Here is a 12,523-nt window from a genome sequence, read left to right on the forward strand (position 1 = left end):
GTATATCTATCACTGTTACTTTTTTTCTTGTTGAACTCAGTTTTTGCTTTGGGTAACCAAGTTTACCTTGATTGGTATTTCACCTTTCAATTTTTATCTGTACATACGCCATATTCTATATGTATGGTATATATTTTCGTTCCAGTTTTTGTTTTTGCCTTTTTCCCCATGGTCACGCTAATTTCATAGAATTCGCACATTTGCCGCTTTTGAATTCCTTTCAGTTCAATGGACGTCAATTATTACTGACAATATTTACATGCATACATAAGTATGTGTGTTTGTGCGAGTTTGTTTGTACATTTAATCGTTTTATATTCTCTTTAAATTTTGTTATTGCCTTTTATTATTGTTTTTTTATTTTTTTTTTCTTCGTTAGTGTTCGCTATTCTTTGGGTGTTAATTATGCTGCAATACGAGAAGGTATTTGTGTTTGATGTGGTCATTATAGTGTTTTTATTTGCTGTCCATATTGAAATAATTAATTTCATATCATTATTTAATTTGTCAGCCCATAATTGGCATGTGAGTTATTAAGTCATGTGTCATAATATTTAATGCCTACATGCCTATACATACATATTACGTAAATAGCCATAAAATTATATTGTCTATTTGCCCTGTTAGGCGGCGAAGGCAACAGTCAAAATGTCAGTTAGTTAAACATTTGTTGGCCAATAAAAGGCGCACATCAAGTCGCAACCCCTGTATTGCAGTCACATTTCCAACAAGCGCAGTTGGCTAGTCATGGCGAGTGGCACGAGGTGTGTGCAAAAAACCTTAAGGGCAACGTAGCATAGGAAATTAGTTTGCTTTGTTTTTGGAATTTTTAGTTAAAAGGAAAATACTCAAGGCAGTCTAGAATTCCTGCTGCCAGACACAAATATGTAGAATAACGACACTTGTCATTGTGCTATTACCGCACTCGACGACGAATGCTATTGACAATTAATTAATTAATATTGTATGAGATAATAAATACAGTTATTTGGTAGTCATTCTGATGTGAGTGGCGTGATTTGGGTCTTATGCTCGAAATAAAAGACGATATGAATGAGTGCTTATCTCGAAAGTTCGAGTTTTGTGTTCGCCACTCAGAAATGCTTTATTTTTACATGAGATATAAAAAACGGAACAAAAAAACAAACAACATGTGTAAACAGGGTGGTTAATAAATAACGAAATTGACGCTTTAAACATTTTTTTTTTATTTCACACAAATTACACAGTGCGACAATTTTCAGGTCTCATCGGCTCATGCCCAAACCAAACCAATTGCAAATGAAAGTACGCATAAAGAATAGTAAAACCCCGACTGGGTTTTAGTCTACCGGGTAACAATTTTTTCTACAGTATTTTAAAGTTTCGCAGTATTGATCAAATTCCATATTACATAATATGGTAAATCCAGCACAAATATTGATTAATCATTCCTACTTACAAAAAAAAAATTCCCAAAAATCGACTATTTTTTGACCCCCAACAGTGGCGTTCCCCCTTAATTGTTTAAAAAAATCGAAATTTTTGAAAAAAAAAATCCTTCGAACAGACACGAGTTATGTTTTTCAAAAGCAGTATAAAACTTACTGAAATCTACTAAGCGGTTTTTAAGTTACAGTGATCACCAGTTCAAAAAACATAGTTTTTAGGAAAACACATTTAAAGTTTTGGAATCGATTCCGGAGCGCCCGATCGCCCTCTGTTAATTGCTGAATAACTCAAAAAGTATTTGTCGGATTCACTTCAAATTTTCACACAATATTTTTAAGATATTATACTTCAAGAAAATGCAAAAACATCAAAATTTTCCAAAATTCTGACTACCCCCAACCCCTTAAATAAAAGTAATGGCATATACAGGGTGTTACCTATTCACAACACCATAACTGTTTTGTGTGAAATTAGTTTTTATTGATTTCAAAGACAAAATTGTTCAAAAATGATTACAATTTTAGCATATATTCACTTTAGCTCAATATGACCACCTTTTGCCTTGATTATAGCCTTGAAACGGTTAAAAAATTAGTTGCATGCTGCACGAATGTGATCTTGAGGTTTTTTGGCCCATTCTCGTATAATCGCTTTTTTCAGTGCCTCCATACTGGCATATTTTTTAGTCCTCACCTTGCTCTCCAAAATGGACCAGATGGAATAGTCCATCAGATTTGCGTCTGGCGAATTCGAAAGCCATTGTGTGGACGAAATGATGTGTGGAACATGATTTTTTAACCATTCTTGGTTCACACGAGCTTCATGAGATGGTGCCGAGTCCTGTTGGAACGTCCATGGTCTACGACCGAAATGTTTGCCTGACCACGGCTCTAAGGCAGCTTCTAAAACATTTTCCGGATAATAGGTAAGTCGCATTCACTTTGACACCAGGCTCGATTAAAACGATTGGAAAGCGTAGACTCAAATTCTCGTATGAGCGTTCGGCCAAGTAAACACGATCGTTTTGTGTGTTTATGAACTGCTCAATTGGGACATTTTTTTCATCAGAAAACACAATGTTAGGAAACTCGCCACGTTCGTGCAAGCGCAACAACTCCTTTGCTGTTTCGCACGGAATTTTTTTTTGCTGGGGTGAAAGATCGTGTGCTTTTTGGAACTTGTAAGCCTTGACCTTGAGCTCATTTCTCAATATTCGCCGAATGCTATCTTGTGATATTTTCAGTTCTTTGGCCATTTTTCTTCCACTTCTTCCACTCGTTCAAGTCGAGCCTTCACTTTCCGAACCATTTCTGGCGTTGTTACGGTTTTTTTCGGTCCACCTCCATAGCGTTTTGCAATGCTACCAGTATCATTGTAACGTTTTATAGTGCGATACACAAACATTTTATTCACTTTGAGGTGAGTGAGCTGACGAACAATGGCTGGTTGTGATTTTCCACCCAAATATATATAACGCAATCACACTATTAAGTTTGAATTCCATCACAGAAAAAAAAATCAACAAAACTGAGACGCAAATGCTTTTGATGGCCTATAAACAATATATTGAACTGTCATTAGAACAATTTTGACGTTGATGTCATTAGCTGTTTTACAGATACAAGCAGTGTGAAGTTGGTAACACTTCATATACAGGGTGAAGTATAGCGCATGAAGGCTTTACGCATTCAAGCAATTTGATACCCAAAAAAATGTATTTTGCAAACCACATGGACCACATACCCATAGTTATACTTGTACAAATTTTGAAGTTTAACAGTACAAAACAAACAAAAATGGGCCGCCTACTTCTTGAACTCCCCTTGCATAATTCAACCATAAGCAGTCAGCTCTTTAATGTAACCTTTCCTGGGGCATGACTGGCATGGCTATTTCAACGATTCTATTTTGCCGCTGCTCAAAGGCTAACTTTAATAATTTATTCTATACAATCGAGGGTTTTCTCACGCCATTTTTTTTTTTTTGTTTTTGTTTGTTTTTTGAACAAACTCACCTACTGCTTGCGAAGCGGCAGCAACTGGATGACTGTAAGCCAGATTCAGTGAGCGCAAGCGCCGTGCAGGGGAATTCTAAAGCGTCGCTGGTGGCCTTTGCTAACAAAGTCACGTCGCAAATATATTTTTTCATTTTATTTTAGCTTATTTTTTATGCCTTTTTGTTACGGTCACTGAATGGATGCTGCTGCAAACACAAAACACCGCAGCAGGAGATTAGTTACTTTTTTGCAATACTTTTGACCATAGAAATCCTATTTGTACTCATGATTTACTTAGAATTTAAATTTAAATATATGTATGTACATATGTATGTATGTAGTAGTAATTCATTTAAAGTTCGCAAAAGTTGTTTATAAAGGCAAAGCTTAGCTCTTTTAAGCCTTCGCCTTCGTTTGCCTGCGCTGTAGAGGGTTGCGCCACTTGTAGCTATGACAGTTGAAATGCCTTAAAGCTATTGAAGCGAATCAAAAAAAAATTAATCGCATTTATTTACACTTAAGATAACACCACGACATTATTTAACCCCAAAAGCTTACATAATAATTTATTTAGCAGTGATAACATACCTTGTGAGTGAGCGAATAGTATCGAAGTTCGATATGGAGGGGCTGGTTGTGTTGAGTATTTATTATCACATCTTAGCTTGAATGGTGAGTTTGTAAATGTTATTCGGCGTGTTTTGAAGTGTTATCTGAAAAGAATAGTAACAAATATTCTTATAGCGAATTTAGTGCATACATTAATGAATGCTATAAAATAGAGATTATTATTGAAAAATATTAGGTGTAGTAAAAAGTTGAGTTCATGCATCGGTTCATACTATGCGGCCGTTGAAAGGTGATATTACACTTCGAAAAAAGTTCTTTAATAGTTTTAGGTTCGGTAAAGCCAATGGGATATTACAAAATAAGAGTAAAAAAACTAGGAAAATCTATATACAGGTATCCCTTGTATAACGCGGTCTTATATCGAATATAACGCGATTTGGGAAAATTAGGTTTCAGTACAACGCGAAATTTAGGCTTATATAATGCGAAGGGGAAAATACATAATTATAAAATCTGGTAACACTAATTTGCGTACCACATATTTATAATATGTAATGTATTTTTAATGTAAACCGAGAATTACCCTTTTTTGCCTTAGATAGATAGAATAGATATTAATCTAGCACCTTATTACGAAATTGAAAAGGAGCTTAAAAAAACCACCCACCAAAAACTGATAACAGATTTTGCAATTATAAAACCAGTAGAAGAACCACAAGGTCCCACAACTAGTTTCTTATCCAATAGCGAAAACTATGTTGAAGAAATATCTTCTGATGAAGCTATTGCTCCCCCAAAACGCCCACGTGCAAAGATCTTTGAAGACAGTGAAACAGATTAATTACCATATGAAGTTTGAAGAATAACAATAAAGTTTTTAATAAACCTTTAATTTGTTTTAGTTTGATTTTAAATTTTTTGTTTTGTGTTTTTAATTGTATTATAAAGTCTGAACTTTAGTATTGAGTTGAAATAGATGTGCATCTGTTATTTTGTATGTATTTTATTTAAAAAAAAAACCTATTGGAACATAACCCCCAAATTTATATGAAAACTATGTTTTAGATAACGCGGAATTACATAACGCGCAATTCTTCTGGAACGTAACTATCGCGTTATACGAGGGATACCTGTATATAAAAAGAAGTTACATTTCCTTGGTAATCTTATAACTCAAGAACGGGCTCACCTATCCAAACCAAATTTTTAGGCTTTGTTTGGACTATTCAGTAGATGGTTTGTGTTTTAAAATTTTAAGAATCGGATACCAGGGTCTCGAGAAATAGGCCAAAACGTGAACCCGGGTAACCCTAGGATGTGTTTGTACAATATGGGTAGCAAATGGGAGCTGTTGATGATTTCTATAGTATAGAGTATTTTTCATACCGTTCCGTGACTAGGGTCTCGAGATATAATCCAAAACGTGGACCCGGGTAACCCTAGGATATGTTTGAACCACATGAGTATCCATTTCGGCAAAAATGTAAAGCAATTATGGATTTAATTGTGAAATTATATGTATTTGGGGAGGTGCGTTGCCATATGAACTCCATCGAATGGCAGAAAAGGGGATTGCCGCACGCACATATACTTATTTGGCTGGTACATAAAATAACTCCGGATCAAATCGATAGCCTTATATCAGCTGAAATTCCTAACCACACTGCTGATCTTGGGTTATTTCAAGTTGTCGTTATATATTACATTTCTTTGGTAATCTTATAACTCAAGAACCGCCGAACCGATTGACACAAAAATTTTAGAGTTCTTTTCTATCTTTAAGGAGGTGGTTTGTGTGAAGTTTGATTGAAATCGGTGCAGCCGTTCCTGAGTTATGATATTTTATGTGAGTAATGGTTTCCTCTCATACCAAATGCCTGTATGGGAAAAACAAAAACAAATACACAGCCGCTTATGAGCGTTTCTGTTGTACTGTTGTGGTTGTAAGTGTATTATGTTAATATTAATTTTGGGCGAAAATATAATAAAAACTGGAGCATTCAAGGAACTGGAAAAACATTTTTAACTTTATTTATTTTAGCATAATTTATTTAGCGTAAAAAATTGAAATGGAAATTAAAGAATCAAAGTTTAATTACAAGTTTTTATCGGCTCTTTCACCTTACCTGTATATAGGTGACCACCACAATCAAATTTTAAAAAAGTACAGAAAAGGCTATTGTGACATCTTTAGAAAGTATGTTGAATGAAAAAAATCTAACTAATTCAACTATTTAAACATTTTACGAGTTCTATAAAGAAAACTTAATATGAAAAATTTCTTGCGATATAAAAAAAACATTTTATGTATTTTGGTGCGAAGCCCACTGGGTGATGCTAGTTCATTACATTTTTCAGTATCACATGAACACAACGTAGGCTCCTAACCACATGACGATGCCCTAAAGGGGATCTCCCTCAAGGATTTGACAGATACGACGACCCCGCAGACCCTAGTCAAGATATCCCTCGCTTCAGCGACATTGTAAGAGTTAGCTAGAAAGTTAGGTGACAGTATCTAGCATACGTCTGTTCCCATATTGGGCGATGTGTTAATCAGTGTCTGTTCACCATGTTAAGTGCGACTGTTGATGTAAAAAGCATGGCCGGTATGCAACGGCGCGCACTGGGAGTCCCTGGATAGGTCGCTATGGCTTTCCACCAGCGGCCTTAAAGGGGTGATGTGAGTTCGCTCTCCCGATGTGTTAGTTCTAGTGTATATCAGTAACCAGCCGCCTTGGACAATGGTCAGGAAGTAAGCATTGGGCGGAAGAGTATTAACTTTCGTTGCTCCCGGCGAGCGCTGGTCCGTACCTGTTTTCCGGAATCGGTAAAGCGTAGGTCAGGCCTCATGGAACTGTGGTAGGAGCATTGCCTCCGAGGGTGCACCCTTAGGAGCCATCCAAGATGTAATAGCTAGCATATAACATGCTCAGGCAAATAATCGATACTCCAAACGCTTAGTATTACTAGCCACACTGGGTTTGAGAAATGCTTTAAACAGTTTAAGTTGGAGCGACGTAATTGAATCCTTAAAACTCAAGATCCCGAATAATCTATTGAAGATTATTCGTAGCTATATAAGCAATCGCGTGCTCTTACACGAAACCCGAGAAGGATGCAAGACTAAACAAATAACAGCAAGCGCGACCCAAAGAGTATTGACTCGGACCTGAACTTTGAAATATAAGCTGCGTTGAAATCCTTCGAATAGAGATGGCTGAGGATATGCATTTAGTGGGATACGCAGATGACATTGCAGCTGTAATAACCGCTCGAAACACAGACGAAGCCAAAAGGAAGGTAAATCAGGTGATGATCCGAGTTCACACATGGAAGTCCAACGCAGAACAAGGGAAATTTTTAATGGACACGACGAACTCGATTTTTTATTCGCTAAGGGTGCAATGACGGCGAAAAACTCTGCAATCTGTGCAAAGCACATGCGCTCTCATAGTGGCTTTTTCTTACAGAACAGTATCTGAAGCAACGGTTTTAGTTATCAGCGAAACCATCTCTACAGATATTGTAGCACAATAGCGCAAACGGAGATAGGAGGCAAAGACCACAGGAATCCCTGAATAGTACGGTAGATGGACAGCGAGACTAATACCCGATCTAAAACTGTGAATGGCAAGAGGTGAGGTTAACTATTACCTCACACAGTCCGGACATAAATCCTTCCGCAAGTATTTATGGCGAATGGGAAAAGTGAGACTACCAAACTGCATATATGGAGATACTGAGTTCGATGATGCGGAGAACAACTTCTTTAAATGCGAGAGGTGGGACATAGAGAGAATAACTCTGCAACGAGCTATTGGAGTATTTACACCGGAAGAAATAATCGAGAAAATGATGATAGACGAAGAAAAATGGAATGCCGTCGCAAATTTCATGGAGGATCCAAAAAAATAAGCGTGAAATGGAAACTTATGCTGAAGAGTATTGAGCATAAGCTTATCAAAACAGGCGACACTGGACGCAAGGTAAATAAGTAAGCGGAAGCAGTCCCGGCGTGGAGGGAAAAATCCAAGAGAAGAGGAGGGATATTTTCAGTGGAATCCCCAAACACATACTATATGATGCGAAGGCATTTTTAGCCCAACTACAGCGCCAAAAAAAGGCGAACGGTAATCTCTTAAGGGACATAGTTCCAGTTTTGGGCAGTTAACACCGTATTTCTCAGAACTACGGACAGATCTCTCTATCCACAAAATGGAGTTTGAGAGCCATTACAGCGCAATCTTTTCAAGTAGGCAGGATTGGAACGAAGGCTGTTACCTCCGTCTCCACTGACGATTCAGTTTATCTATTTCCTTAAAACTACCGAGCTGCTAAGGTTTGTCAGGCAAACATCTTTGCGATCCTGCAGGCAAGCAAAATGCTTAAGGGAAGCGAAAGCGCGGGAGTTATCAACATTTTTTCCGATAGTCCAGCTGCGATCAAGGCTCGGACGATGCCACGGTGCAGATCCAAATTAGTCAACTCTTGTAAGGAGGAGATCAATTCTCTTGGGTGTGCAGGTAACATTGCTTTGATCTTTTTCTTCTTCTTCTTAGCGTCACAGTCCTTGGTGAACCTTTGCTTTCTTCGCAGCTTCTTGATCCGTGTTCCTGAACATAGGAACATAGAGGGAAATCAAATGGCTGATGAGCTTGCCAGGAAGCGGTCAAGTCTATTGGTTTTAGAGATTTCCTCACCCGGTCATCGGCATCCCCCTGATGACTGTTGTTAACCGGGAATTGCACAACTTATTTCTCAGGAAAGCACAGATCAGATGGAGCTCCATTTCTTCGTGTGGTATTTCGAAAATTGTATGGCTCGAGGACAATAGACGCAGGATACTAATAGTCCTGGGGACTCAACGCATTCAATTCTCGAACTTACCGGTCGTTGGACGTTCGGCACTCACACAGAAAAGCTGGGTTTACTATCTAATCCCCATCGCAGAAGCTGTGGGAATTTTTCGGAGTAAGAAACTAATTAGTATTTCTTTGTAAATATGCGGGTTTGGCTGCCAGACGATGTTCCTTTCTTCGACAGCCTGGAACAGTGTTTCAACCTAAATCCCATCAACCTTCTCCGTTACATCAACGGCTCCAGTTGACTGGAGATATCTGCATGTTAGATATCTCATAATGGTATCAAAACGGTGCTTTACCGCTGCTTTGGGAGTGCCAGTCTGGTACTTAACCATTTCACTTACCTACCTACCCACCATTATGAACAAAATGAAAAGTCGATGCAGGGGATTCGCTACACTACTCAGGAACGCGCAAAAATCGTTTGGTTTTTTTGCGGAATAATTTGTCAGTTATGTTGGCAACGCACGAATTTCGACGCTGATTTCTCGCTCGCTGATGCAAACTGAACAAACACTACAGCGTTTTGCTGCCCCGCTTGAAGAGTATGGAACAACGCGAGATGCTGTCAGATCTGACTGTCATCGTAGCAGCCGTTCAGCTGAGAATATCGCAGCTAAGGCCGAAAATGTCGCAGAGAACCCCGAAGTATCGATGAGTTGATGTGCCTCGCAATTGAGATAATTTTTGTAAAAGACTTATAAGTACAGGCTGTGCATTAACTGATAGCTGTTGACCGTCAAACGCGTGAAACCTACATTCCAGCCAACCCGATTCTCGACTACGAGGAAGACAACTTTTCATCAAAAAATCATTATGAGCGACAAAGGCCATTTCCTTCCATGAGGATATGTGAATAGCCAAAATGATCGCTTCTATTAACACAAGCTATCCTCATGGGTGACATGGGTAAAACCTGTGGCACATCGTGACTTGCTTTTTAACGCGAACGATTTTGGAATAAAAGCGCGTAACCTCCATAAAATTTCAATAACTCATTTATCTCCGTCTACGACAAGTATAGCGGCCGCCTTAGTCGAGTAGGTCGATGCGTAGGGTAGGGCCCGGGTTCGAAATCAAGTGTAAGCATGAATCAGCCCTCGGCAGGCAATGACAAACCTCCGAGTTTAGTTTTGCCTTGAAAAAGCTCATCGTAAAAAAACCATCGTAGGCGGCATAAATAAAATTGTAGATTCCTTTATATGTACAACAACACCTGTCTGCACATATGTTGTAATGCATGTCACTAAAATGACACTTTTCATGCTTGTTCTCTGTAAAAATCTTCTTTTTAAACTCAACTTTTAATTTTATCCTCCATTGCGGAAAACACGAGTAGTGTCCAACTAACTTAGTAATATTATTATGCAGTATTAAATTCACGCCAAGTCAAAAGTTCTGCGAACAGCAGCTTTCAAATTGTTCGACATATGTATGTATGTATCTACCAACAACTTGGCAGGAAGTAAACAAGTTGAGAGCAAACTCTATGACCAACTTAAAATCTAATTCGACCCTCGTGGCGCGCTGGATGTATTGTATTGTGTAGCCACTTCACCGGCAGACTCAGCATGAAGTTAGCAAAAAGTTAGTTAGCGGTTGTGGTAAATCAGCTGGGTATGGCGACTTGTGTGTGAAATACCTAAGTGGTTGTTGTTATTTTGTTAGAAAAATTTCATGGCAGAGTTTTTTTTTAACTTATTTTACTTCGTACAAACTATTTGCAATAGAAGAGGATGGTTTTCTTAAAGAGTTGGACATTACAGAAGCGCAAAAACTAAACCTATTTAGAGAATCTTCTTCAACCGCACAATTAAATGAATTAAAATTCTGGCGCAAAGTTCTTTATCGTAGTATGTGCAAAAACTGCACCTGCAATTTTTATTTATGGTGAACAAACTCGTTTGTCGAGTTAACTTAGAAGTATAAAAGTTTTTTGATGCAACGATTTTTCAAAATTTTCAAAACAAAATGTCTTTCATCAAAAAGTTTCCCGGAATATATTCAGAAAATTCAAAATACAAGTTTATTCCTCAAAAGTGATAGTATTGCCTTCGAATAACTCCACTTCAACTGCAACGCACTTACACCAGCGTTTGATTAAGTCCTCGAAACATTTCTGAAATTCTATTTTCCGTACAGCCGTCAGGGGCATCTTCAATTTATCCATTACTTCCTTTTTTGCTGTTAAAAAACGTACCTTATAGTGGTTTTTTGACTCGATCAAACAGAAAAAAATGCAGTGAGCCATATCAGCTGAATTCGACGGCTGTGGGAGGGTATTTGTTTCGTTCTTAGTCAAAAATTCCCGGATACCGGTGTTACCATGGTTCAAAACCCACGAGTTGTTTTTCTACAAATTCTTTCTTTTTTGTCTCTTAATGCCAAAATAATAGTCTTTATTAACTTACTGAACTTCTTGCAAAAATTGGTGATGTACAATACCGTTGTAATCCATAAAACCGTGAGCATCGCTTGCTTTTTTGACTCAAAACGACATGATTTCTTGGTCTTGGTTTATTCGAAGCTCTCCACTCACTCGCCCGATGTCTGGATTGGGTGGCATACTCATAAACCCACGTCTCGTCTTCAGTAGTGATGCGTTTGATGAAAGTTGGGTCGGATTTAGCTTTGGAATGCATATCTTTGACGTGCATGAAATTGAAGCTCTCTGGGAACGACTTGGCAGCAACACTGCGCAAACGCAAATCATTAACCCTAATCCCATGTCGTTCCATTTGGCTACTTAATCCCATGTCGATGGATCGTTCGCGTCCGGCGCTTATTTCTACTACATATATAACGCCAACAGAGAATTTTAAAAAATAAGCTTTAACTAAACATATCCGAAAATTTTTTTTCAAATTTTTTTATTTTAATATGGTAATATCAATGGCATCAATGGTCGCCAATTTTTCGACTCAAAAATAATATAAAACAGGAAACCAAAAAATGGATCCAAACTAAAATCAGGGAACACTGGAACGGCACAAGCGGCATTAATCATCCAAAAAAAATTTGAACTTCAATGCCAAAAGAGCAAAATCTGCACTAACTCTAGACAAAAAGGGCTTCAGATTACTCTGGGGAGCACTTACAGATCACTTTGCCCATAATAAACACTTTAACACAATAGGATTACCTAGTACAAGATTATGCAGGTTTTGCTGTGATGAAGAGGAGTCTATGGCACACTTAATCATCAAATGTGAGGCATTAGGCCAGAGGAGACACAGAATCAGGGGCTCGTACCTACTAGAAAAGGAAGATCTACAAATGCTCCCTCCTAAGGAGCTGGTTCGATTCCTCGGTATACTAAATAATTATAATTAAGGAATTAGGGGCGCACAATAGATTAATTTGCTCGCAGTGCATAAAAGCCTTGGCCTAACCCATACAACCATTAACATCTCAAAACTACTTTTTCGGCCTGGTATTGCCAAATAAAAAAACTATTCTACCGAAACGTCTGAAATTTTAATATGTTGTTCACAACATCAATGGCTATCGCCCGTACTAAAATTATATTACAATATTATTTCAATTATTTCGTTTTTTTTTTTATTAAAAAACTGAAAAAACCCGAGTTTTAGAGTGTGAAATTCAAAACGAATTACTTAGAATCCAGAATTCCCCTCAACATTTTTTTTCACCATACCTA

At 37.9% G+C, this 12,523-nt stretch overlaps 1 protein-coding gene across 1 annotated transcript in view; it reads right to left on the bottom strand.

Moving 5' to 3' along the window:
* The window catches only part of LOC128860246 (protein phosphatase 1 regulatory subunit 16A), a 116,424-nt gene extending 112,265 nt beyond the window's left edge, over positions 1-4,159 (bottom strand). Inside the window, exon 1 of the mRNA XM_054097637.1 lies at positions 4,016-4,159. The gene's annotated coding sequence lies outside the window, so the exon portion shown is untranslated. The remainder of the gene's footprint in view (positions 1-4,015) is intronic.
* Positions 4,160-12,523: the final 8,364 nt, after the last annotated feature.

Source organism: Anastrepha ludens, chromosome 4 (assembly GCF_028408465.1).
Source record: "Anastrepha ludens isolate Willacy chromosome 4, idAnaLude1.1, whole genome shotgun sequence".
In the NCBI taxonomy this organism is placed as follows: Eukaryota; Metazoa; Arthropoda; class Insecta; order Diptera; family Tephritidae; genus Anastrepha; species Anastrepha ludens.